Source organism: Malaclemys terrapin, chromosome 4, assembly GCF_027887155.1.
Source record: "Malaclemys terrapin pileata isolate rMalTer1 chromosome 4, rMalTer1.hap1, whole genome shotgun sequence".
Classification (NCBI taxonomy): Eukaryota; Metazoa; Chordata; order Testudines; family Emydidae; genus Malaclemys; species Malaclemys terrapin.
Genome location: NC_071508.1, coordinates 43,250,717 through 43,274,526, shown reverse-complemented (window position 1 = coordinate 43,274,526; position 23,810 = coordinate 43,250,717). Strand labels below are relative to the sequence as shown.

Here is a 23,810-nt window from a genome sequence, read left to right as displayed (position 1 = left end):
CAAAATTTGCTTTCACTGTTACCAAAGGTTCACAAAATCTCTAAAGTACAAAAGCAAATTCACATGCTTCAAAATATATATCAAGTTAAAAAGTATGTCTTTCATACAGCTTATAAAATGTCCACCTTATGTACTAAATATAATATATTATGTTTTATAACTAAAAATGTACAACAACCCCATCATATTATCGCTATAAAAATGTTATTGCTTGTTGTTGTTGTTAGCTAGTGTAAAAGTATGTTATTATTATTGTAAAAAACGTAATAATAATAATACCTTTCATGTCCATGCTCATCATGCATTATCATTACATCCAATCAAAACTCCTAAGATTAAAGCATCCAATGTAAAATCAAAATTCCAAAACTTAATGCAAATAAAAATTTAAAAATATTTGTTGTACTAGTAGTACAAAAGGGGGTTGTGGAAGCAGAGAAAGAACTGACAGGAAGGGGACTGTAATGCGTGACAGTTTGTTAGCAAGAGTCAGGCTAACTGTAACCCTAATAACGCGAGATTTGTAGACGCGAGGATTGTGTGAGGCGAGTGGGAAAGAACTGTGTGAGAAGTTGTTGCGACCTTGTGTAGATAATGTGTAGAAAATATTGTATGCAGACTAGAGTCAAAACAAGTGAGAAAAATAAGATATCAAGATGGCCTATGTATAAACAAAATGCAGCTGTTGCTTATTATTGTCTGTAATGAAAGGTATAAAGGTTTGCTGTAATTGTTTACCTGTAGAGAGACCTGTTTAGCTCTCTCCCTCTACGCAATTGTTAGAGAAAATAAAGTATCTGACTTGCTGTACCCAAACAAAAAGTGAGAACTCTGTTATTCTCCGACACTATCTATCTATCCCCATCCACCCCATCTATCTATCCCCACACGCCCTATCTATCTATCTATCTATCTATCTATCTATCTATCTATCTATCTATCTATCTATCTATCTATCTATCCCCTTGCATACAGAGGTTCCCAGTGCTGAGGGCTAGGACAGACCCTTTACCAGAGCGAGGTGTGATGGTTCCTTCCCGCTGTGTGTCCCTCCACAGAAGGGGCTCCTGATCTGAACATCCTGCCCTGCTCTCCCGCTCATCCCCCTGATCTAGGGTGTTGGTGCCTGTCTTGCTCGAGGCCACCTACCATCCAAACTGGGGCCCACCGAGCTGCCCAACCCTCCCCCCCCATCAGGCCAAAGCCCCCAGCCAGAACCCCAATGGCCACTGCTTCCTCCAGCCCCACTACAACTACACTCGCCCTGATGCCTACTCCGATACCTGCACCCACCACTGCCAGGAACCACCCCCGCGACCCATGGCCAGGCCCAACCACTCGGCCTTCTTCACTTTAAAGTGCTGCCCATAGGCCGTCAGGAACTCGTCCATCTGCTTGTCCAGCTCCTCCTTCAGCTCCTCCAGGGCCGCCTGTTTCTGGGGGTCCTCACCCCGCAGCTCCCCCCGGCAGCGCTCCAGCAGCTCCTGGCGTTTCCCCTCCAGGCGTCGCTGCATTTCCGCAGGCTTCACACTCAGGCAGTGGCGCATGCTCTGGTGGTCACGGTCCTGTGGGGAGCGGGAGAGATTGGCCATTAGGGACGGGTTCTAGTGTTTCCCAGCAACAGTGGGCACCACCATGTCATGCACCCACAGCCTTTCAACTCCGACCCACCACAGCCCCCTGCTATCCCATCCTTGCCCCTCCCCCCCTCCAGCTCTGCCGGTGACCCTCACTCCCAATCCGCAGCCCTTCTGTGCTCACCAGCTGCTGCACAAATTGTTCATATTTCCTCCTGGAGGCTTCTACTGCTTTTCTGTTTTCCTCCTCTATCATCGCTGCCATCTGTGGTGGGATAGGAAAAAGGGTGGGGGATAGGGATGGAACCATCTCTGAACTGGGAACCCCTCTCCCCCCACTCACCTTTTCCCCATTCCTCCAGGGCCCTGCTCGCTACTGTCACCTCCCCACTGCCCCCTGACCCCCCACATTCCCACAGAGCCAGGGACAGCCCCCCAATGACATCACAGCAAGGGCCACATTAGCATCACCCCTGTGGAGGGGGCTGGTTCTCCGGCTGGGTCTCTGGGGGTTCCCTTATCTCTCAGGGGCTGGGGTCAGGGAGCCCCAATCAGGACATTTTGCAGGGGGCTGTCGTGGTGCCCCCTCCTGGCCTACTGCAACTGGTTAATGGCAGGAGGATCTGGGGTGAGAATAAACTGAAACTGTTGGTTTGGGATTTGGGGGTTTCTAACCTCCCTAACCCCTTAGGATTGTTTTAAAATCAGTGGGGAAATGAGAGGAAATGCCCCCAAATTGTCGCCTCTACACACACACTGAATCAGGGGAGGAGAAAATATTTAAAACAAACATAAAGTATGAAAATCAATTTTTCTTCCACTTGTTGAAAATGAAAACCAAAAAAACTTGTGACCAAGGGATGCTGGGGGTGGCTCGGAGCACAGGATCCACGGCCATGTTATTTATCTACTGAGGTTGATGGGATCTGGGCTGGATTCTGATCTCGGTGACCCGGCTGTAAATCAGTCAACCTCTGTGTCCTTTTGTAATCTCGCAAAATTACCTGTTGTAAATTTGTTTTTATCTATCCCCTGCATACAGAGGTTCCCAGTGCTGACGGCTGGGACAGACCCTTACCCAGAGTGAGGTGTGATGGTTCCTTCCCGCTATCTGCCCCCCGCAGCAGGGGCTCCTAATCTGAACATCCTGCCCTCCTCTCCTGCTCATTCCCCTGACCTGGGGTGTTGGTGCCTGTCTTGTTCTGGGCCATCTTCTGTCCAAACCAGGCCCGCAGCCAGTGCCCAACCCCCCCAATCAGGCCAAAGACCCCGGCCCCAATCCCAATGGCCACTGCTTCCTCCAGCCCTACTAGAGCTGCACCCGCCCTGATGCCTACTCCGATATCCTCACCCACCACTGCCAGAACCCCCCTCCCCCCGCCCAATGTACAGGCCCAACCACTCGGCCTTCTTCACTTTAAAGCGCTGTTCATATCGCGGCAGGAACTCCGCCATCTGCTTGTCCAGCTCCTTCTTCAGCTCCTCCAGGGCCGCCTGTTTCTGGGGGTCCTCGCCCCGCAGCTCCCCCCGGCAGCGCTCCAGCAGCTCCTAGCGTTTCCCCTCCAGGCGTCGCTGCATCTCCAGGGGCTTCACCCTCAGGCAGCTGCTCGTGCTCTGGTGGTCACGGTCCTGCCAGGATGGGGGAGTGATCGGCCATTAGGGATGAGCACTAGCGTTACCCAGACACAGGGGGCGCCGCCTCCTCACACACCCGCAGCCCCCTCACTCCCAATCCACAGCCCCCTGCTACGTCAGCCTTGCCTCCCCCAGGGATGCTGGTGCCCCTCACTCCTGATCCGCAGCCCCTCTGCACTCACCAGCTCCTGCACAAATTGGTCATATTCCCTCCTGGTGGCTTCTCCTGCTCTCCTGTTTAACTCCTGTCTCATCACTGCAAACGCCTCAGCCATCTGTATGGGGAGAGGGAACGGGGTTGGGGGTGCGGATGGGATGGGCCCATCTCTGAACTGGGAGCCCCCCCACAGTCACCACCTTCCCCACATTCATACGGGACCTGCTCCTCGCTATCACCTCCGAACTGGTCCCCAACCCCCCACATTTCAATAGAGCCAGAGGGCAGCACCTCGACCCCACAGCCATGACCACGTTGCTGCCACCCCAGTGGAGGGGCTGGTTCTCTGGCAGGGCTTCCTGCAGGTCCCCTTATCTCTTGGGTGCTAGGAGTCCTCGATCAGGACATTTGGTGGAGCTGTTGTGGTGCCCCCTTCTGGGCTAGTGTGATTGGCCAATGTCAGGAGGACCTGGGGTTGGGGGTCAATAGAACCAGCCCCTCCCCCCCCCCCCAATCCAGGCTGGAAAGAGAGAGGCGGAGGGAGGGGTGACCTGGTACCTTCATAGGTGAGGAGAAGTCATAGCATTGGGTCTTCCAATATCGGGAGACACCCTGCAGGGAATAACGCCCGGGGGAACTGGGATCAGGGACAGCTCAGCCCCTTTCCCCCCCGCTGAGCCCCTTCCCGCTCCCTGCAGCCCAGCGCCCCCTACTGAGCACCCTGCCCCGCTCCCTGCAGAATGGCACCCCGTATTGAATCCCTGTCCCCGCCTTGCGGCCCATTTTGCTGTCTCCCATCCAGCCCCCGCCCCCTTTAACAGCCCCCACTCTCCCACCTTGATCCTGGCAGCCAGCTGAGCCCCCGTCAGCACCTGCCCGGCTCGGTCCGTCCGGACGTGTGTCCCTGCTGAGTGCACCACACTGGTGACATACTCACACAGGCACTGCCGTAAATCCTCGTCCATGTCTGCAGAGGGGAAAAGGACCCAGGCATCCGGGAGGGATCCAGGTGTCCAGGGTAGGACACATGTTAAATGCGATTGGGTGGGCTAGTTTGTGCCACAGGAAATGAGATTCCATCTCTGGGCAACAGCTGCTTAACACCCCCCACCCCACTGCCTGGGGGAAAATGGGGGAGAGGCATGAAGGGGCAAGGAGAGGCCGCAGTGGGGAGACAGCAGTCTCCACTGGGTGGTGCCAGGGGACCCATGAAGACCCAAAAGGGGGACACCAGCAGCGTTCCCCTAGCAGACCAGGACCCCAGCAGTGACTCCCCCCATGTCCCTCTCCCCTCCCACACGGATGCTGTGACCCAGCGAGTGCCCCTGTGCAGTGGGCAGTAGAGTCAATTCTAAGTCAAGGGGGGTGAGCTGGGCACTGGGATTTTGGGGTGGGGGAAGCGCAAGAGGGGAAGAAAGGGGCAGCAGAGGAGAGAGGGTGGGGATGGGGGCAGGGAAGAGGGTGGGGGCGGTGCAGGAGGGGGTGGGGACTGGGGGAGCAGAGCAGGGGGTGAGAGGGGAGAAGATGAGGGTCTCTTACCATCTGGCGTCCCTGCCCTGCTCCTGGTGAACTGAGTGCCAGGGTGGGGCAACAGGTAGCACCGGGTGCCGCTCACCCTCAGGGCTTCCAACACCAGGGGCTGCTCAGCAGAGACCTCCAGGTCCTGCGGGAGTCAAAGCAACATTTGTGGCCGTCAGCAGGGAATCAGACCTGCTGTGGAAACGTTCAGCTCCGCCCCAAAGTTTGCTGTTTCCATGAACACACATGGTATCTGATCATTACCTGTGTGATTTCTCCAAGATACTCCTGCCCCGCGTCCGCGCCTTAGGCTCCAGAGAGCTGCCAATCTCGCACCAACAGGTCCAGGCGCTGCAACAGAGAGCATAGGAGAAGGGTCACACTGGGGCTGGGGGCACAGAGAGGAGACCAGAGCTGGAGACTGTTGTCCAACCCAGCCATGGACACTGAGACCCTGGGCATGACGTGGGCGTGGAGGGAGAACAATGGACTGGCTGTTTCTTTGGGGTTTGTCAAGCACCTGGCACAATGGGGTCTGGGTCTAGGACGGGGGCTCTGAGGTGCTCTTGCAATAGAGACAGTAAATAGGAATAGTAAGAATCAGGTGGGATAACAGGACTGGCGGGTGGTGGAACAAGCATTATATCCTCATATGGGGGGTGATGGGAAACAAGGACCCACCTGGATTGGGGCCAGATTGCAGGTCCCTCCAACCTCCTTCGCAACCTGAATGAACATCTGAGATGCAGAAAGAGAGAGAGAGAGAGAGCGAAAGAGAGAGAAGGCAACATGTGACCAATCAAGATTGGCAATGCAAAATAAACAAGTGAAATAAATGCCACTGAAACTAAAGGGATCCCAGACAACATTCAGTGGAAACTGATCATTCAAGAGAGAAAAATTGACAAAATGAAGAGAGAAAACAGAATTTCAAACAACAATAACTCAACACCAGTAATCAAAGATATAAAAGCAATAACTGAATTCAGAAAACCCACTAGTTGGTTCTAGAAAAGCAGTCACAGAAGACACAGAAAGCCAAAAATCAAACTCATCAAGCCAACAATTGGAGACCAAAAAGAAATAATGAAAAGAAGAAAACTAGTCATTGGAATCAGAAAACCAATGACTGAAACCAGAAAAGCGGTGAAATAAATCACACAATCATTTAACAAAATCAACACACTAATAATTAATGCCAGAAAACCAATGGTCAAAAATAGAAAACCAGCATTTATCCAAGTCAGAAAAACAGTAATCAAAGCAAGTTATCGGGAATTAACGTCTGAAAGCCAACAATAAAAAATAAGTATTTGAAATAAGAAAACCAATGGTCAGAGAGTCAAAACCAGCAATGCAAGTCAGAAAACCAGATATCAAAGTCAAAATACTGTACCCCAAAGTGAAAGACAGAAAACCAGTAATCAATATCAGAAAAGCAATAACTGAATGCAGAAGTCCAATCATCAAAGCCAGAAAAGTAGTAATGAAAATCAGAAAACCAAGAGCCAACAGAAAACCAATAATTGAAGTATGAAAACCAGATCAAGGTCACAAAACCAAGTCAAAGTTAGAAAATGAATAGTCAAAGACAGAAACCAATAGTGAAAAGAAGCAATAAGTGAACAGCAGAAATGAAAAAAAAGTTTAAACACTCCAAATATATAAAGAAAAATTAAAAGCCGGTAATCAGTAGAGAGACACTAATAAATGAAGCTCTGTAAACAAACACTGAAATCTTGTAACCAATAAACAAAAAGCAGAAAACCAATAATGAACCGCTCCCCTCAAACCAGTGAGATCAAAATCTGACAATCAAAGAATGAAACCCAATAAATGACATGGGAGTGGTGATAACTAAAGCCACAAAACTGACAAGCATGGAGCAAAATACAATGAACGAGAACTGAAAACCAAAGGCTGAAAATCATAGATCGAAACCTGAGAAACAATGAGTGGAACCCAAAAACGTGCAGAGAGAAACCCAAGAAATGCTAACATTTGGCTGTTCTTTGAAAGTGGAAATTGGCATGAAAACATTCTGATTTTGTCAGCTTTCCATTTTTCAACAAAACTTTTATTTTCCATCTCCCCACATGGTCACTATGAAATCAACTGACAACTAATGGTGGGTACGAAATAACAAACAGCTAATAGCCAGTAGTGACTCACAAATAATCAATAACTGGCAGCTATTAATGAATATAAAATAACCAATTATACAAGTTAGTTAATTGGCTAAGTGAAGTAAAAGGCCTAAAAGACAACCGGATGGCATTTCTCTTTGTCTGTCTGTATCGTGATCACTTTTTGAGACCATATCTGATCAATTCCCAAATTTCAGGGGACACGCTGGGCAACAGTTAAAAGAACGCTACTGACTTGGGGGCAGGGGAAATTGGAAAACGGGAAAGCCCAATTTCCATTTAGATCTGGTGAGTAGCATCAGCAGCCAATGAGCCAATCACTCTGGGCAAGGAAGGTAGTAGGGACTTCTGGGGGCTGATCAGGGAGAATTGGGGGCACATAGACCCCTGGCATGGGGGGAGGGGGAATGAAGCACACACAGAGGTGGGGCTGGGGGCTGGGACATAGGTTTAGGGTTAGGGCTGGTTGGGAAGATTCCAATGGAACATTTTTCCCATCACAAACCCTTAACTAACGCAGAGCGATGCAGGGTGCCCAGGGCTGGCTCCTGCCCATCCAGACTCAGTGTCTGGGTGCAGGGCATGTGCAGGTGGCTCCTGCCCCATATGGGGCACAGGCAGAGAGCAGGGCTGGGTGCCACAGGTATATTGGAGCGCCAGCCCAAGAAGGCCGAGGTACGGTTGGGTGGGCATTTCCCTTAACTCTGCTGGCCCTGGCTTGGCTGAGCACAACATTCTGGCTGGGCACGTTCTGTGAGAAATGCTGATTTCTGGGGGCACCTGTACCCGGGCTACCCCTTGCTCCATGGTGGCATGGTGCCAGGGCCACCGAGAGCGGGTTCGGGCCCCCCAGCAAGGGTGGACCGGCTAAACAGGGCCGATGGGGGGGGGGGAGCTGGGCTTGTTGGGCTTGTGACATTATTGACATAAACTGGGACCGTATAGATCATTGTTGCAACCAAGGTCCTGGAAAAGACTATATAAGGCTGATGCCTCATCTCCATCTTGTCTTCAATCCTGCTTCTTACCTCTGGAGGAACTTTGCTACAAATTGAAGCTCTGAACAAAGGACTGAATGACCCATCCCAGCTGGGGATGTATTCCAGAGACTTGATTTGAACCTGCAGTTTATTCCACCGCTGCTGCAAGCCGGAACCAAGAACTTTGCCATTACTGTATGTAATTGCTTCCATTTAACCAATTCTAACTCTCATCTCTATCTTTTTCCTTTTATGAATAAACCTTTAGATTTTAGATTCTAAAGGATTGGCAGCAGCGTGATTTGTGGGTAAGATCTGACTTGTATATTGACCTGGGTCTGGGGCTTGGTCCTTTGGGATCAGGAGAACCTTTTTCTTTTACTGGGGTATTGATTTTCATAACCATTTGTCCCCATAACGTGTGGCACTGGTGGTAATACTATGAAACTGGAGTGTCTAAGGAGATTGCTTGTGAGACTTGCAGTTAGCCAGTGGGATGAGACCGAAGTCCTCCTAGTCTGGCTGGTTTGGTTTGCCTTAGAGGTGGAAAAACCCCAGCCTTGGGCTGTAACTGCCCTGTTTTAGCAATTTGTCCTGAGTTGGCACTCTCAGTTGGGTTCCGCCAGAACCGCATTGTCACAGGACTCCAAACCCCCTTCCGGATCGCTGGGCCCCAGGCCCCCTTTCGGACCGCCAGGTCCCGGTAATTTGTACCGGTTCCCTCCCCCTCGTCAGCCCTGGTTCCACCCACCTCAGCTCTGGGTCACCAAAGCTACCACAAGGCTACCTGACCCTCCCGGAGACCTGAGTCTGCAGGAGCATTTCAGATCACTTAGGGGAGTGAACTGGGACACAAAAGTCTCTTCTCCACCAGTCCCCCAGCAGGTCCAGCACTCAGCAGTGAGAACCAGAGCTAATCGGTTAATGACAAATAGCCACCAGGTAATGATAAAGAACCAGAAATATGACAGTCACTAATATTTGATTAATTACTGCTCACGTATTACTGTTCAGACTCATTGCTCGAATCCCAGCCTGGGGCAAGATCTCTGGGACTTTCTAAACATCAATAACAGCCTCTAGACTGCCCCCCTCCAATCCCTACATCACCCAGGGTCTTGGGTCCCCCCAGCAGAGACCTGGCTGGCAGGTCCGTGTCAGTAGAGTTGTGTGTATCCTCTGCCCCACCCACCTCCAAATAATCTGCCTCCGTCTGCTTAAACGTACTGGAAATGTTAAAGATCTGGAAAATAATAATAAGAAAAGGTGAGCCTCCCTGCCAACCCCACACCTCACCCCACCGCAGCACAGCCCCCCTGCTGGTCCCCTCACCCCGCTCCCCACAGCATGGCACCCCCTGCAGAGCCCTCAGTCCCGACCCCCGCAGCATGGCTCCCCCACCCAGTAGGAGCTGAGCAATATGCCCAACACGGAGAGCTTGATGCTGGTCTCCATACGGCGCTGCAGGTCCAGGGAGCCCTCGGTGTCCACCAGGAACACGGCCACCTGCAGGGACAGACACACGGACAGATCCACCAGCCACAGCGACGAGTGCCCTGCACTGACGCCACCTTCGCCCCTGCCCAGCCCTGGCTCCTCCGCTACCCGGCTCCCTGGGGCCGGCCCTGGGCACTCTGGCTGGAGACAGGCCCTGGGGGAGGAGGTTCAAGCTGTGAACACCCCCCACCCCCAACTCCATCTCAGTGTGTCTGTAGGGAACTACAGGGCTGGGACCTTATCCCCATCTGCCCATTTCTTTCCCCCCTCCTCCAGCCCCTCCTGTCCCCCTGCACAGGACTTTACCCCCTCCAGACTCCCCCATTCCCCTCCCACCTCCCCACTACTCCAGCCCCCTGCTCCCCTTAGAATCTTCCCCCCACACCACTCTCTTTCCCCTCCCCTACTGCCCCATCCCCCATTCCCCTGCCTGCTTCCCTGCCCCACTCACCCTCCTCCCCTGGGCCTGGACCCAGAGGGGCTGGTCCCACATCCACACGCCCCTGGTCACGGTCGCTGTCCCATTGCGACACTCAACCCCCCCCAGGGCATCGTCCTCTCAGCCCATCCATGATGCATCCACAGCCTCCTGTAGGGGGTGACCAGGGCAAGGTCAGAAGGGAACGGGGATTGGGTCTAGCATTCTCAGGGGGCAGGGTGGTGGGACACTGGGGAGGAGGTGGAGTTCTAAGGGTCTGGAGGTGGGGTTACAGCTGGAGGATGGGACCAGTGGTACATGGGGAGGGGCCATGGCTGGAGCCTGTGCTGCAGGGGGAGGGGCCACGACCAGAGGGTGGGGCCTTTGGTGCACGGGGAGGGGCCATGGCTGGAGGGTGGGGCCTCAGTTGCTCTGCCCTGGGCCTGGTACAGCCGGAGGGCCCTGCCTGGGGAGAGGGGACCTTTGCTGTAGGGGGCATGGCCAGACGTGGAGGGGGAGGGGGCCCTTGCCGAGGTGGGTGGGGTTTGTGTTGCAAGGGGCAGGGCCCTGGCTGGGGTGGGTGGGATCTCTGGTTCAGGCAATGGGGCCATAGCTGGGGCTCCTGTCCCCACTCACCGGGCTCTGGAGCCGGCGCAGCAGGCAGTTCATCAGGAAGGATTTTTTCCCGGCGCTGCTCCCCGATGATGGACACCAGGCAGACGGGGGCGTCCCCCACCCCACCCTGCTCCAGGCAGAGGCTCAGGGCCTCCTCGTACAGGATCAGGCTGCCTTTGTCATCCAGACGAACCAGCTACACCGGGTGCCCCGGCTCTGGCTGAGCCCCCGGCCCCTGCTGCAGGGACAGAGCAGGGTCAGAGTTCGGACCCCATCCCAGAGCCAGCCAGTCCCTGCTTCTGGATGAGAGCCCCGTGCCCCATTCCCATCCCCTGAACCAACTAGTCCCTGCCCCTCAGATCAGATCCTCTTGAGCCATTTCCACCCCCCGTGAGCCATCCAGTCCCCTGCCCTCCAAATCAGAGGTTGCGCCCCCTAGAGAGGAAAGGCCCTGTGTCCCATTCCCCACTCCGTGATCCAGTCAGTCCCCGCCCTGGGGCCTGTGAGAGCCTGCGCCCCTTTCCCCTGATTCAGCCTGTCTGGTCTCACCAGCTCCATCTCTTCCCGCAGGGGCTCTGTGATTTTCTTCACCAGGGCTCTCAGCTGCGTGTCTAGGGTCATCCTGTCCCTGGAGCAGGGAGTCCGGTACTCGGGGCACTGGTAGCCCTGGGCCGAGACCCCGCGCCAGTGAGCCACGAGGCACCCCTGGCAGAAGTTGTGGCTGCACTCGATGGAGACGGGGTCGTCCAAGACATCCAGGCAGATGGAGCAGGTGACGTCCTCCTGGAGTTGATCCATCTCTCTAGACCCACTGAGTGGCAGGACCTGGCACCCTGAGCAGTAGGGCTCTGCTGGAGGATGGCTGATCTCTAGCCCAGGTGTGCCCCTTCCTGGCAGCAGGAGTCTGGGGAGGAGTGAGAGAACATGGGAATATTTCTGTGAACAAGCTGTGTGACTCAGTTTACCTGTCCACTTTGTGTCCCTGTCCACCGGGCAGCACCAGAGCGAGAAGGTGGATTCCAAGAAGTCATGGCGGAGATTGGTAGATTCCCAGGCCAGGAGGGACCAAGGCTGAGCTCCTGGATAATAGGCCAGAGAACTGCCCCCAGTTAATTCCTGTTTGAACGAGAGCAGATCTCCTAGAAACACATCCCACCTCGAGGGAGAATCCACCGCAGTCCTTGGTACCTTGTTCCCATGGTTAATTCCCCTCCCTGGTAAACACGGATATCTTCTTTCCAGGCTGAATGTGTCCAGCTTCAACTTCCAGCCATGTGGTCACGTTAGAGCTTTCTCTGCTAGCCTGAAGAGCCCATTATTAAATATTTGATCCCCGCGTAGGTGCTTCTAGACTGGAGTCAAGTCACCCCGGGAGGTGGGAGCTTCTCTTTGCTAAGCTAAATAGCTTGAGCTCCTGGGGTCTATCACTCCAGGCCACGTTTTGTAATCCTTTAACCATTCGCTTGGCCCCCCTCTGCCCCCTCTCCAATATATTCACATCCTTCTTGGACTGCTCCAGAACTGGACACAGGACCCCAGCAGCGGTCGCACCAGTGCCAAATCCAGAGGTAAACTGACCTCTCTGCTCCTACGCGCAATTCCCCTGTTTGGGCATCCTTAGTGCCTTTGGCCACACTGTCACACGGGGGCTCTTGTCCAGCTGATTATCCCCCATGGCCCCCTACACTCTGTCAGCGTCTCTGCGTCCCTGGAGAGACACCCACCCCCCCACCCCCCACTGGGCTGGGAGCATGGCCGACGCTCTTTGGCTGTATCACAGCGCGTGTTGTTGGCTTGTGCCCAGCCTACCCTAGCGCTGGGGCTGTTGGTGACACTGGACTTTTCTCTGCTGCCTATGGCCTGGCTGACGCCATGTGCCAGCGGCTAATCACTGGCAGTGCCACGCCTGGCAGGGGCACAAGCCTCTGAGAGGAGTTTGATCTCAGTCCGACTCGCTGCCGAGGGCAGCTGGGGAGACACAGGGGCTCCTGGAGCCCGAGTCCGGGAGGCACCGAGCTCGGCCTTAGGAAAGGCCACGCTCAGGGCCTAACAAGGAAATAGCTTCCTTCCCATCATGCAGTGAGCTGGGTGCTGACTGGCCGAGCTTTTCTCCAGCTGGTGTGAGAGCAAATTCACCCTCTCACCCCCACAGAGCCCTGGGCATTGGGTGGGGGAAACTGAGGCACAGAAAAGGGAAAGAACATGCCCTGGCCCAACCCCACTCCCCTAACACTGGGCTCTGGTCCCGGATCACCAAAGTCTCCTCTTTTTCTGCTGGAGACTCCCCAGTTTCCCACCCTGGAATCCCTCCCAGCCACCGATGGGCCCCAAAGGGGACCGGCTCTATCTGTCCTACCATCAGTGATGTCTCCTGAGCAAGCACCAGGGCCAGCCCAATTCGTTTTTTCATCCTAAGTGGCCCCCCCCCCATCAAGATAGAAAATGGGAATTTTGTTTCCCTCCCTCTTTGGACATAATCTATCAGGATTTCATCCACTGAAAAGTTGCCAGATTCACAGGGCAGTTGGGGTTTTCTTGCAATCCCCAGCTGCTGGAGGCATGGGATTGCTGCGCTGTGATAAGGCAAAGCAGTGCGCATCACAGGCACAAACTAACCCACAGAAAGAGCTAGCCCCCTAGATGTTCACCCCCCCAATAAAAAAGAAGGGTTCTATATATTTGCTTGCTGGTCTTTGGAGCCCCTTTTCCAGCCTCTCCCTCCAGTGGCAAGGGCTGGAAAAGCGGCTCCAAAGACCAGCAAGCAAATATATAGAACCCCTTGTTTTTGTCTGTGTGTGTGTGGGGGGAGTGAACATCTGAGGGGCCGGCTCTCCTTCCATAGATTAGCTTGTGCCTGTAAATGTCCTGATCGCGGCTAACGCAAGACAAGCCACTGTTCTAGGGGATTCCACAGGCGCAGGGGTTTGCCCGGGTTTTAGCTGGTTGAACTGGTGAGAGTTTGACAGTGTTTCAAATCACGCCATGAGCCAGACCCAGCGTTGGGGGTAGATTAGCCGCTGTCTGACCCTATCTTTCTGCTGGACAGAGGGCAAGGGCCGAACTGCCCCTGTCCTGCACCCCCACCCCCAGCTGCTGGGAATTTCCACCCACAGAGAGCCAAGACTTCTCATGTGACTTGGCAAGGCCCTAGCACAGTTAGGGAGGGTGAAACATGGGGAACAAACAGGGATGATCCTGCCCCATGGGTGGGGGATAGACTGCGGGGGACAATCCTGCAACCTGGGGGAATAGAGCAGAGGGGACGATCCTGCCCCTTGGCGGGGGGGATAGAGTAGGGGGGACAATCCTGCTCCTTGGGGGGGATGGACTAGATTGGGGCAAAAACTCTCCACATGCCCTCCCCGCTCCGCCCCCTGCTCTTAGCCGGCCAAATCTCCGCTTCTCTCCGTGCAGGCAAAATTTTGTCTGAGAAACAAAAGCGTAACTCCGTGTGTCTTATCCTTCCAGCAGCCCAGCTGGCGGGGGTTTGAAGGTGGGTGGGGCAGCCCTGCTCTCACATTGTAGTGCGAGGGGGTGGGAGGCAGTGTGTGTGTGGGAGGGGAGCACAGAGGGGCCCGGAGAGGTGGGGCCAGGCTGGAAAAGCAAGTGACAGACTGGAGGGTGCAGAGAATCTTCATTCCCCAGATCCCCCCACGGGCTCTTCGGAGCAGCAGGGTCTGGAAGTGCATGTGCTTTAAAGAGCACTGAAAGTGCCAGGAACTGTGACCACCTTGTGGGGGGAGGGGGGGGGGAGAAGGAGGGGGACAGTTTGGCCAGAGATACACCCCCTTGTGAATTTCTGGATGTTACCATTGTCTCTCCGTCCAGAAATGACATCCCAACTGCCTCTTCTCAGAAATGAGGTATTTCTTAGAACTGAAAACAAAAACCCTTAGCAAATATTGAACGCTTTCCACTGCTGGGTAATGGTCACCTGGGACTGAGATGCAGTCACCTCTGGGGTGGAACAGCTGAGGAACAGCAGCACAGCAACACTACATGGGGATGGCTCGCCCAGCGCTGAGATGCAGCTGTCTCTGGGGTGGCTTCTTCAGATAATGTGATCTTATGAATGGGTCCTTTCTCTTTGGAACTCACTGCCACATGAGCCCTGCTATGTATCCTGGAGCTCTTTGCTGAGGCTTTTTACTCCTGTTTGATGGTCCCCTGTCTGGTATTTCCCAGGTTTTGGTTCTTTACATTAAGTGTGAACCACTCAATAAGACTCATAGACTTTAAGGTCAGAAGGTCATCTAGTCTGACCTCCTGTACATTGAAGGCCACAGAACCTCACCACCTACTGCTGTAATAGACCCCTAACCTCTGGCTGAGTTACTGAAGTCCTCCAGTTGTGGTTTAAGGACTTCAAGTTACAGAGAATCCACCATTGACACTAGTTTAAACCTGCAAGTGACCTGTGCCACGTGCTGCAGAGGAAGGCGACCCCTCCCCTCAGGTCTCTGCCAATCTGACCTGGGGGAAATTCCTTCCTAGTCCCAGATATGGCGATCAGATAGACCCTGAGCTTGTGGGGGAGACCCACCAGCCAGACTCTTGAGAAAGAATTCTCTATAATAACTCAGAGCCTTCCCCATCTAGTGTCCCATCACCGCCTGTTGGAGATTTTTGCTGCTAGCAGTTACAGATTGGCTACATGCCATGGTAGGCAGTCTCGTCATACCATCCCCTCCATAAACTTATCAAGCTCAGTCTTGAAGCCAGTTAGGTTTTTTGCCCTCACTGCTCCTCTTAGAAGGCTGTTCCAGAACAAACTAACTTTTGCCTGAGTCTGTAGTGGGCCTCACACAACAGCTATCAGAGAGGAGCAAGCTGGCCTCAGTCCACCTCAATGTGGTGCTAACTCTGAACCCTACTAATGGCAAGCCACTTCTCAACACCCCACATCTTCACTTTGGATCTCAGGCTGGGAGGCAGGAAGGCAGCGATCAGACAATGAAAAGTTACAAAGCCAGCTGTGAATGCTGTTGGGTTTTCTCAGAGTGCATCATGGCCATGACACCCTCCACTCTGCATTGGGTTTGTTTCCTGTCTGACGCAGGTGGAAATCGAAAGAAACATGGGAATGGCTCTTTCTGGGAAAGAAAAGATTTAGCAGATTTTATCTGCTGTCTAGGCATGCAGCCAGCATGAAGCCACTCAAAAAGCACTGAGTTGCAGCTGATGCTGGGGTGGGACAGCTGGGTAACAGCTGCAGAGTCACACTGAAGTTCTCAGTGGGGACCTTGCTGTCACCAAAGGCTGTTCCAGGGGAGCATCTCCTTTGGGCTTTTACTCCATTGGCCATGATACACTGACACTCGAACCCTGTATCCCTCAGTAGCACACAGTATTCATAACTGTGATATGATTATGAGATGTTTTGTATTATGCATGCCTTGTGAGGTGGTATGTAAAATGTCTGGATCTGTTGAACATTAATAACCTGTTGGATTGGAGGTGCTGTCATTGTATGGGAAGTTATGCTCTATGTGCGTTTCTGAAATATGTTGTGAGGTTGGGAGACGCCCACAGACAGCTTTACAGTAGAAACAAAGGAGGGCCAGAAAGGTGTTGATGGCCCATCAGGAAGAATCCACTCTTTGAGAGACTCCTTGGAGAGGGCACTTAGGCAGTGGGGTACTGCCTGACCAATGGGCTTGCCTGACTCCCATGACACAGCAACAATCTTTCTAGCAACTGAAAGAGAGTATAAAAGAGGGACAGAGACATCATAGAATATCAGGGTTGGAACAGACCTCAGGAGGTCATTTAGTCCAACCCCCTGCTCAAAGCAGGACCAACACCAACTAAATCATCCCAGCCAGGGCTTTGTCAGGCCTGACCTTAAAAACCTCTAAGGATGGAGATTCCACCACCTCCCTAGGTAACCCCTTCCAGTGCATCACCCCCCTTCTAGTGAAATAGTGTTCCCTAATATCCAAGCCTGGACTCTGTGACTGCATTAGTCGCCAACAGGGGAGTGTGGCAGGAGAGGACACAGAACATGTCTACAAATAACTTTTTCTGGACTGCTGAGGTGGGGGGAGAAGCCAGATTCCATCTGGCGCTTTAGGACTCTGAGGACGCTCTGGGATTGGGAGCGAAGTCTCTGGAGCCTCGGGGGGTGCAGGTTTGGAGACATGTGGCTCCTACCTAGTCCAAAGTAGGGTTACCATAATCCAGCAAGCAAAAAAGAGGACAGAGGAGCCCCGCCCCTGTCCTGCCCTAGCCCCACCCCGCCCCTCCCACTTCCCCCCTCAGAACCTCCAACCCTCCCCCCACTTCTTGTCCCCTGACTGCCCCCTCCTGGGACCCCTGCCCCTAGCTGCCCCCCAGGACTTCACCCCCTACCTAAGCCTCCCTGCCTCTTGTCCCCTGACTGCCCCCTCCCGAGACCTTCCCCCCATCCTAACTGGCCCCCTAGGACTCTACCCCCTAGCTGTACCCTGACTGCCCCAACCCTTATCCACACCCCCAGACAGACCCCTGGGACTCCCACGCCCCATCCAACCACTCTCCACCCCCTGACAGCCCCCCCCAAAACTCCTGACCCATCTAAACCCCTCTGCTCCCTGTCCCCTGACTGCTCCAATCCCTCTCCCCACTCCTGCCCCCTGACAGGCCCCCCTCCAGAAGTCCCAAACACCTCCCCCCCGCTGCTTGTCCCCTGACTGCCCCCTCCTGGGACCCCTGCTCCTAACTGCCCTCCAGAACCCCACCCCACCCCCTATCTAAGCCTCCCTGTTTCTTGTCCCCTAACTGCCCCCTCCTAAGACTCCACCCCAATGCTCCCCAGGACCCTACCCGTCCCCTGACTGCCCAAAACCTTATCCACACCCCCAGAAAGCCCCCCCGAACTCCCGACCCCTCCCCCGTCTCTTGACTGCCCCCTCCAAAACCTCCCTGCCCCTTCTCCGACCCCCTGGCTCCCTTGTTGTTGGCCTTCCTTCGCCTAATGTCTCGGTGAACTTGCTCAGGAACTGCATGAGCTGCTCGTCCCGGCACGCTGGGCAGCAGTGGGGGAGGAGCTCCAGACTGCCGGAGCTGATCTGCGATGCAGAGAGGGAGCGATTTCTGCTGCAGGGGTGGGGGGAGGAGGACGACATGCTCTCTCTGGCTGAGTATCGGAGCCCCATGTAAGTGGCACCATCCGGCCGGCTGTACTGTTAGCCTCGCGTGCTCTGCATGGGGGGGGGGGGGGGGAGGGGAGTCCAGACATTTACAAATTCCCCCCGGAAGCTATTTTTAGCTTAAAAAGCCGGACATGTCCGGGGGAATCCGGACGAATGGTAACCCTAGTCCAAAGTAACCTGTCGTGCTCCCCCACAAGAGCCATGTTAACAGGCAACACTGCCTCTGTCTTTCCTTGGCCACATGTATCGTGTCCTTTTTCTGGTGGCTAATCCGGAAAAGGAGGACAAGAGCTTACTACTGCTACCACCTGACGGAGTTGCTGGGTTGAGATCAGCTGGTAGAAGGAGGCAATAGCCCCAGAATCTGGGACTTCAAGCCCCTAGAGTGACCTCTTACCTTTATAGACCCCCCCCCCCATACACAGCTATTTTAAAGTTTAGCCTGGTAGTAAAGAGATCCCTTTTCAACCCTTCACCACACAAGAGAAAGCCTGCAGTATTTGTCATTAATTATTTATTTCTCCCCTCCTGGCTCCCAAACTGCTTCTCCTCCCTACTGCCGCCAGCCACCTTTGAGTTCTCCCTCTTCTCTCCCCGGCTCTGCTCACTTGAGTGCAGCAGCTCAGCGGATGGTCCAGCTTTACTCTTTCACTTCCATTCTTCTTCACTTCTTTGGGTGGCTGCATTTGCCATTGAGCAGGCTGATGGAAATACCTGAGTGCTTGGTCTAGGCCAGGGGTCTCCAACACACAGCCTGCAGGGCTATTTCTCTAGATAAGTGCCTCCAGGCCACAGCCCAATGCTATCCTGCACCCCAAACCCCTGCCGTGAGCCCCCTGCCTGGACCCCAACCCTCTGCCACACCTCGCACTCCCTCCTGCACCCCACACCCCAACTCCCTGCCCTGAGCCTCCTGCCTGCACCTCAACCCCCTATCTCACCCTTCCAACTCCCTGCCCTGAGCCCCCTGCCTGCACCTCAACCCCCTGCCCTCAGCCTCCAGCCACATCCTACATCCATCCTGCACCCCAACTTCCTATCCTGAGCCCCCTTCTGCATCCCCCACCCCTTCTGAACCCCAACTCCCTGCCCTCAGCCTCCTGCCACATCACACCCTTTCTGCACCCTAACTCCCTACCCTGAGCCCCCTGCTGCACCCCTCACCCCACTGCACCCCACCCCCCTGCCCAGAGCCCCCTACTGCACCCTGCACCCCCTGCCTCACTCCTCCAACTCCCTGCCCTGAGCCCCCTGCACCTCAACTCCTGCCCTGAGTCCCTGCCACACCCCTCCTGCCCCCTCTGGGGGCAGGGCTGGGGGCAGCGAGGGGGTGTGTGTCAGTGATGCGGCCCTCAGGCCAATGAACTTGTCCTCATGCAGCCCTCGTGGTCATTTGAGTTTGAGACCCCTGGTCTAGGCTCACAGGCCCAGCAGCTAAAGCCAAGCCCCACTGAGAGCAGCGGGAGATTAGCCTGGATTGGCAGGAGTAGAGGCTTGGCCCATGGGGACCCCAGGCACTGCTGCTGCTGCCACCTTCATGGTGAATCCTCCAACGCCTCGCCAAAGGGCTCTTCCACATTCTGCAAACTGGCCTCACGGGCTGTCTAGGAGAACAGAAACCCTTTGTTAGAGCCGGAGAGTCTCTTGCCATGGCTCCCTGAGGGTCACAGTCAAACACCTGTGAGTCTCTAGGAGGCTCTCAAGCAGTTCCCTGTTCAGGCACTTGGCACCCACTAGCAATGGTCTGACAGCGGCATTGCCAAGGGGAGCTCAGCAGATGGTCCCTTCTATGGCTTCCTGAGTGGGAGGGAGGTTGGTCTTGTCATTTAAGGCCTAGTGTCAGAGTCAGGGCTCCTGGGTTCTCTGACTTTGGAAATGGGTGGAATCTAGTGGTTGGAGCTGGACTGGTATCAGTCCCACGCTTCCTTCCTGCCTCTGTCAGGGATGTCGTGTGTGACCTTGCAGCCAGTTGCTTTCTATCTCTATGCCCCAGCGAACAGGGATAATACTGACCCCCCTCAGAGGGGCTGGCAGGGGTCACCAGCGTCATGACTCAAGTTGGAACGAGTTGTGCTCTTGGTAGTGAAGGGCCCAGATTCAGTCCCCATGGATGCCCAGGGGGTCTGTATTGTGGCCATGGTTTGACTCACCTAGCATGACAGGTTGCTTAGCCCGTTCCTGGCCAGGCGTGGTGCATCTGCTCCTGGCCCTCTCATCACACACAAGAACATGGCCCACCAAGGACAATCCATCAGCTCCCATCTGGTGTTCAGCTCCAGGATGGATAGGGAGCCCTAGCCGGACCATAGAAAGACAGGGGGGGGTGTTCTTTGGTGGAAACTGCTGGAGCTTCAGCCTCTGCTCCCACCTCCACCCCCACGCTAAGGGCTTCAAAAGTGGTGCCTGACCCCAGGTAAACAAAGTAGCCGAGCTGAGGCCAGGGTGGGACTGATCCTAAGAAAAGAGCAGATTTCTCCTCTGCTCTAGGGAGATTCCCCTAGGAAAAGCAGCTGGGGTGGGGCGATACAAGCACTACCCCTCAGCCCTTGAATAGCGGGCAACTGGGACTTTGGGAGCCAAGGGACTGGTGTATCTTCCTGGAGATCAGAAAGGGGCAATGGAGAAATTGTACCAAAGTCAATGTCATGGCTGGGTCAAGGGCAGCCAGACCTACTGGTCAGAGCCAGAGTCCACACTCACATGACAGGAGTGGAGAGTCAGCCAGGTCAGGATACTGGAAGATCAGCAGCAAAAGACAAACTTGCTATCACCACCACAACTCAGATGCCAGGAAATCAAGCCAGGGGAGCGGCAGCAGAACCAGGCAGCGCACGGTCCAGAACCGGGAGCAGGCCTGGTGTTCAGTCAGCTTCGTGTTCCTGCTGCTGTCTTACGCAGGGCCAGGGGGCCAGTGAGCTTTCCTGGGACTCCTCCAATAGGACCTCAGGAGTGGAGCCTCAAACTGGAGCTGAACTTCATGGGTCCGAGGTAAGCAATTTTCAGCAGGCTTCCAGGTAGGGGGTTGGACTGTGGCTGCTCCTATGAACCCTGCAGTCCCGGGTTGGAGACCCCTGGGTTGTGACAGTGAGTGATCTCTCCCCGCTCAAACCTCCTGTAGCAAGAAACAGTCTCCAGGATCCTGGACACAGCCTCTGAGAATAAAATGAGGATATCAGGATGAGAAATAGGACTCTGTACCAGGGCTGGGATCCAGGGACAGGGAAAGCTCCCAGGCAGGCTATGCATCAGGGATGCCATTTCTCCCCCAAGAGACCCACACGCCCCAAGAAGTAAATGGCTCTTACCTCCATGAGGGACTGGGGTCTTCCATCTAAGCCTCTTTGAGAGCCGGCATTGCTGGGACGAGGTGACCTGTCCCCACTGCTCCCTGACGTGGCTCAGCTACAGGAAGCGCCCGTCTGGGAGGCTGTGCCAGATCCCAGGGCCTGGAAGACAGCTGGAAGGAGGCTCCTATTCCTGTCACACCCAGAGACCCCATAGAAGGGCCAAGGGGAGAATAAAGGGCAGAAGGTGAAGGAGCCCTGAGCCTCTGTCCCACCCCCACCTCCTCAAAAGTGGAGCTTTCCGAGCTCCAGTGGGGCTGTGGCCCTGACACAAGGGCTTTTCTGCACCATATGGGGCAGGGAGAGCTCTGCCTGGGCGCAGCGGGAATGAGGGGAGGGTAGACCAAGGAAAGGGGGGAGGGGAGTGGGTGCAAGGGAAAGAGGTCCTGCCCCATATGAAGGAATTTGGGGGGCAGAGGGAAGAACCCTGCTCCACAGAGAGGGGAGAGAGTTTCTGTAAGTGCCAGGGGGCTCCATTTCCCCTTCTCGCTCTCCCAGTCAGAGGGAGGCCACTCCAGCTGGCCCAGTCTGGTTCTGACCAGAGTCTGCAGGGTAGCAGTGGGTCCACAATAGGGCTGGGTGGTTTTGTCGGGGTTGGGACTCACCAGCATGGCGCCTCCCGCTGGTCACTCTGGGAATTAGCTCAGTCCATGGGGAACGCCCTCTGCTGGCAGCGTCCCATCAGTCTCTTGTCCTCTGTTGGCATCTGGAGCCGCGTTGCTCACCGCTTGACACTGCCCTGCAGGCCACTGCCTCTCCAGCAGTGCCCACTAGTCCAGCCTCACCCCATTCCAGGGGGCGGGGGTTAGCAACAGTCCTTGCACCTGCCTCGGTGGCCAACCGCAACCCCTAAAGTCTAGCACCTTGTCTCAAGGGCCGGTTACCATTTGTCTCGGCCACCGGATGGCCAGATGCAGTACTGCCCAGCCCAAGATGCTGGTCTCCTGCTCTGGAGACAGACCTTCCCCCATGAAATTCTGGGACAGACTACCTGCTGCTCTCCTGGGCAGGCATTATATAGGGCCTAGCCTAGCCCTGATTGGCTGGCTCTAATCTTGGCCCTGATTGGCTCTCAGTAGGCCCTTCCCTGATTGGCTGACGGCTTGCACAGCCATTCTAGCCTACTCTAGTTCCCTCTCACATGGGGGTGGGGCAGCCATCCCACCACAAACCCTCCCCCTTAAAAATGCTCACAGGGGAGGGGAGGAAAGGGGTCCCTATCACCCCAGCTTCCTTCGTAGTGGGGCCTGCAGGGCATCCCTTTCCTCTCGCAGGCTCTCCAAAGTCTGGAGCCAGCTGCTTCCCAGCTGTAGGGTCTAGATTCCCACTGTAGAATGCCTTGGTCCTATGTGGGTTCCTACTTCTGTTTGGGTTCCCACATGGGCCCTCCTGGCTCCTATGTGGGTTCCCTCATTTCAGTGGGGCCTCTCTGCCCCAGCCCCTTTCTTTCTAGGGGCCTCCGTCTTCACCACCCCTTCTCTGTGGCTGGTCTCTGACTGAGCCCTTGTCTCAGACACTTCCCCTTTCTGCCTCAGGGGGCAGTGCCTCTTTAAATGTCCCCATTGGTGGCAGTGGAAGCACTTTCTGGGTTTTCCCCCTGCCACATCCCTACTCCTGCTTGTTGGGGCCCTAGCCCTTCCTTCTGGGCTTGGCCCGGGCCTTGGGAGTCCTGTAGGGGCACTCTCTCTTCAGGTGCCCTGGCTCTCCACAGACCCAACAAGCTGGGGGCCCCCCTGTTACTCTCACAGAGGGTGCCTTTTCTGGGTGGGGCCTCTCTGCCCCCTCCCAGTAGGGACACTCCCTCCTTTAGTGTCCCTGTCGCCTACAGGCGAAGCAATTCAGCGTTCCCAGCCCTGGACTCTCGCCCTCGATGCCGGATCTCGTTTGGTCTGGGTGCCGACCTCCACAGCAGCAAGAACAACTCCCTCTGCTGTTCAGCAAGCCGAGCCACCCAGGCCCTCCAATAGAAGTCTCTTTTCTCCACCATTTTGGTCTCTCCATGTGGCACAATCTGCCTAGTCTGCTTGACAGTGTCCTTCTTCAGGCCACTTCCCTCCAGCAGTGCCCCCTAATCCATCCTCATCTCCTTCCAGCAGGGATGGGGGAAGCAGGTTAGCAACAGTCCTTGCACCTGCCTCAGTGGCCAACCAAAACCCCCAAAGTCTAGCCCCTTGTCTCAAGGGCCGGTTGCAGTTTGACTCAGCCACCACATGGCCAGGTGCAGTACAAGAGGGAACGGGGGGACCCAGGCCCACTAACTGCCCTGGGTCCTCACCCACGGATCCTCTAGTGGCAGCCTCCCTGCTCTCCCCTTGTCCAACTGTCCCTAGGCCACTTCCCCTCTGGGCCCTCTAGGCCCTTTCTATCAGGGCCCGCAGCCTGGCAGGTCTTGGGCCGGAGCTGTAGTATGCTCCCTTGAGCCCGCCCAGCACTGTTCTTTCAGAGATGCTGGTCTCCTGCTCTGAAGACAGACCTTCTCTCATGAAGATCTGGAGGATACTGCCTGCTGCTTGCCTGGGCAGCCTTTATATAGGGCCTAGCTTAGCCCTGATTGGCTGGCTCTAATCTCGGCCCTGATTGGCTCTCAGTTGGCCCTTCTCTGATTGGCTACCAGCCTCTGCAGCAGCTCTGGCCTACTCTAGAGCCCTCTTGCATGGGGGTGGAGCAGCCGCCCCACCTCAGCGATCAGCTGTCGCAACCAGGCTGCGGCCTGGGCTGCGGGGCCGGCTCCAGGCACCAGCGGAGGAAGCACATGCCTGGGGCGGCATTCCGTCCATTCTTGGGGCAGC

General features: G+C 55.1%; 1 pseudogene; it reads right to left on the bottom strand.

The window, feature by feature from the left end:
* Nucleotides 1–3,125: 3,125 nt before the first annotated feature.
* On the bottom strand, nt 3,126–11,342 carry LOC128836117 (RING finger protein 112-like; annotated as a pseudogene).
* Between the last annotated feature and the right edge of the window lie 12,468 nt (nt 11,343–23,810).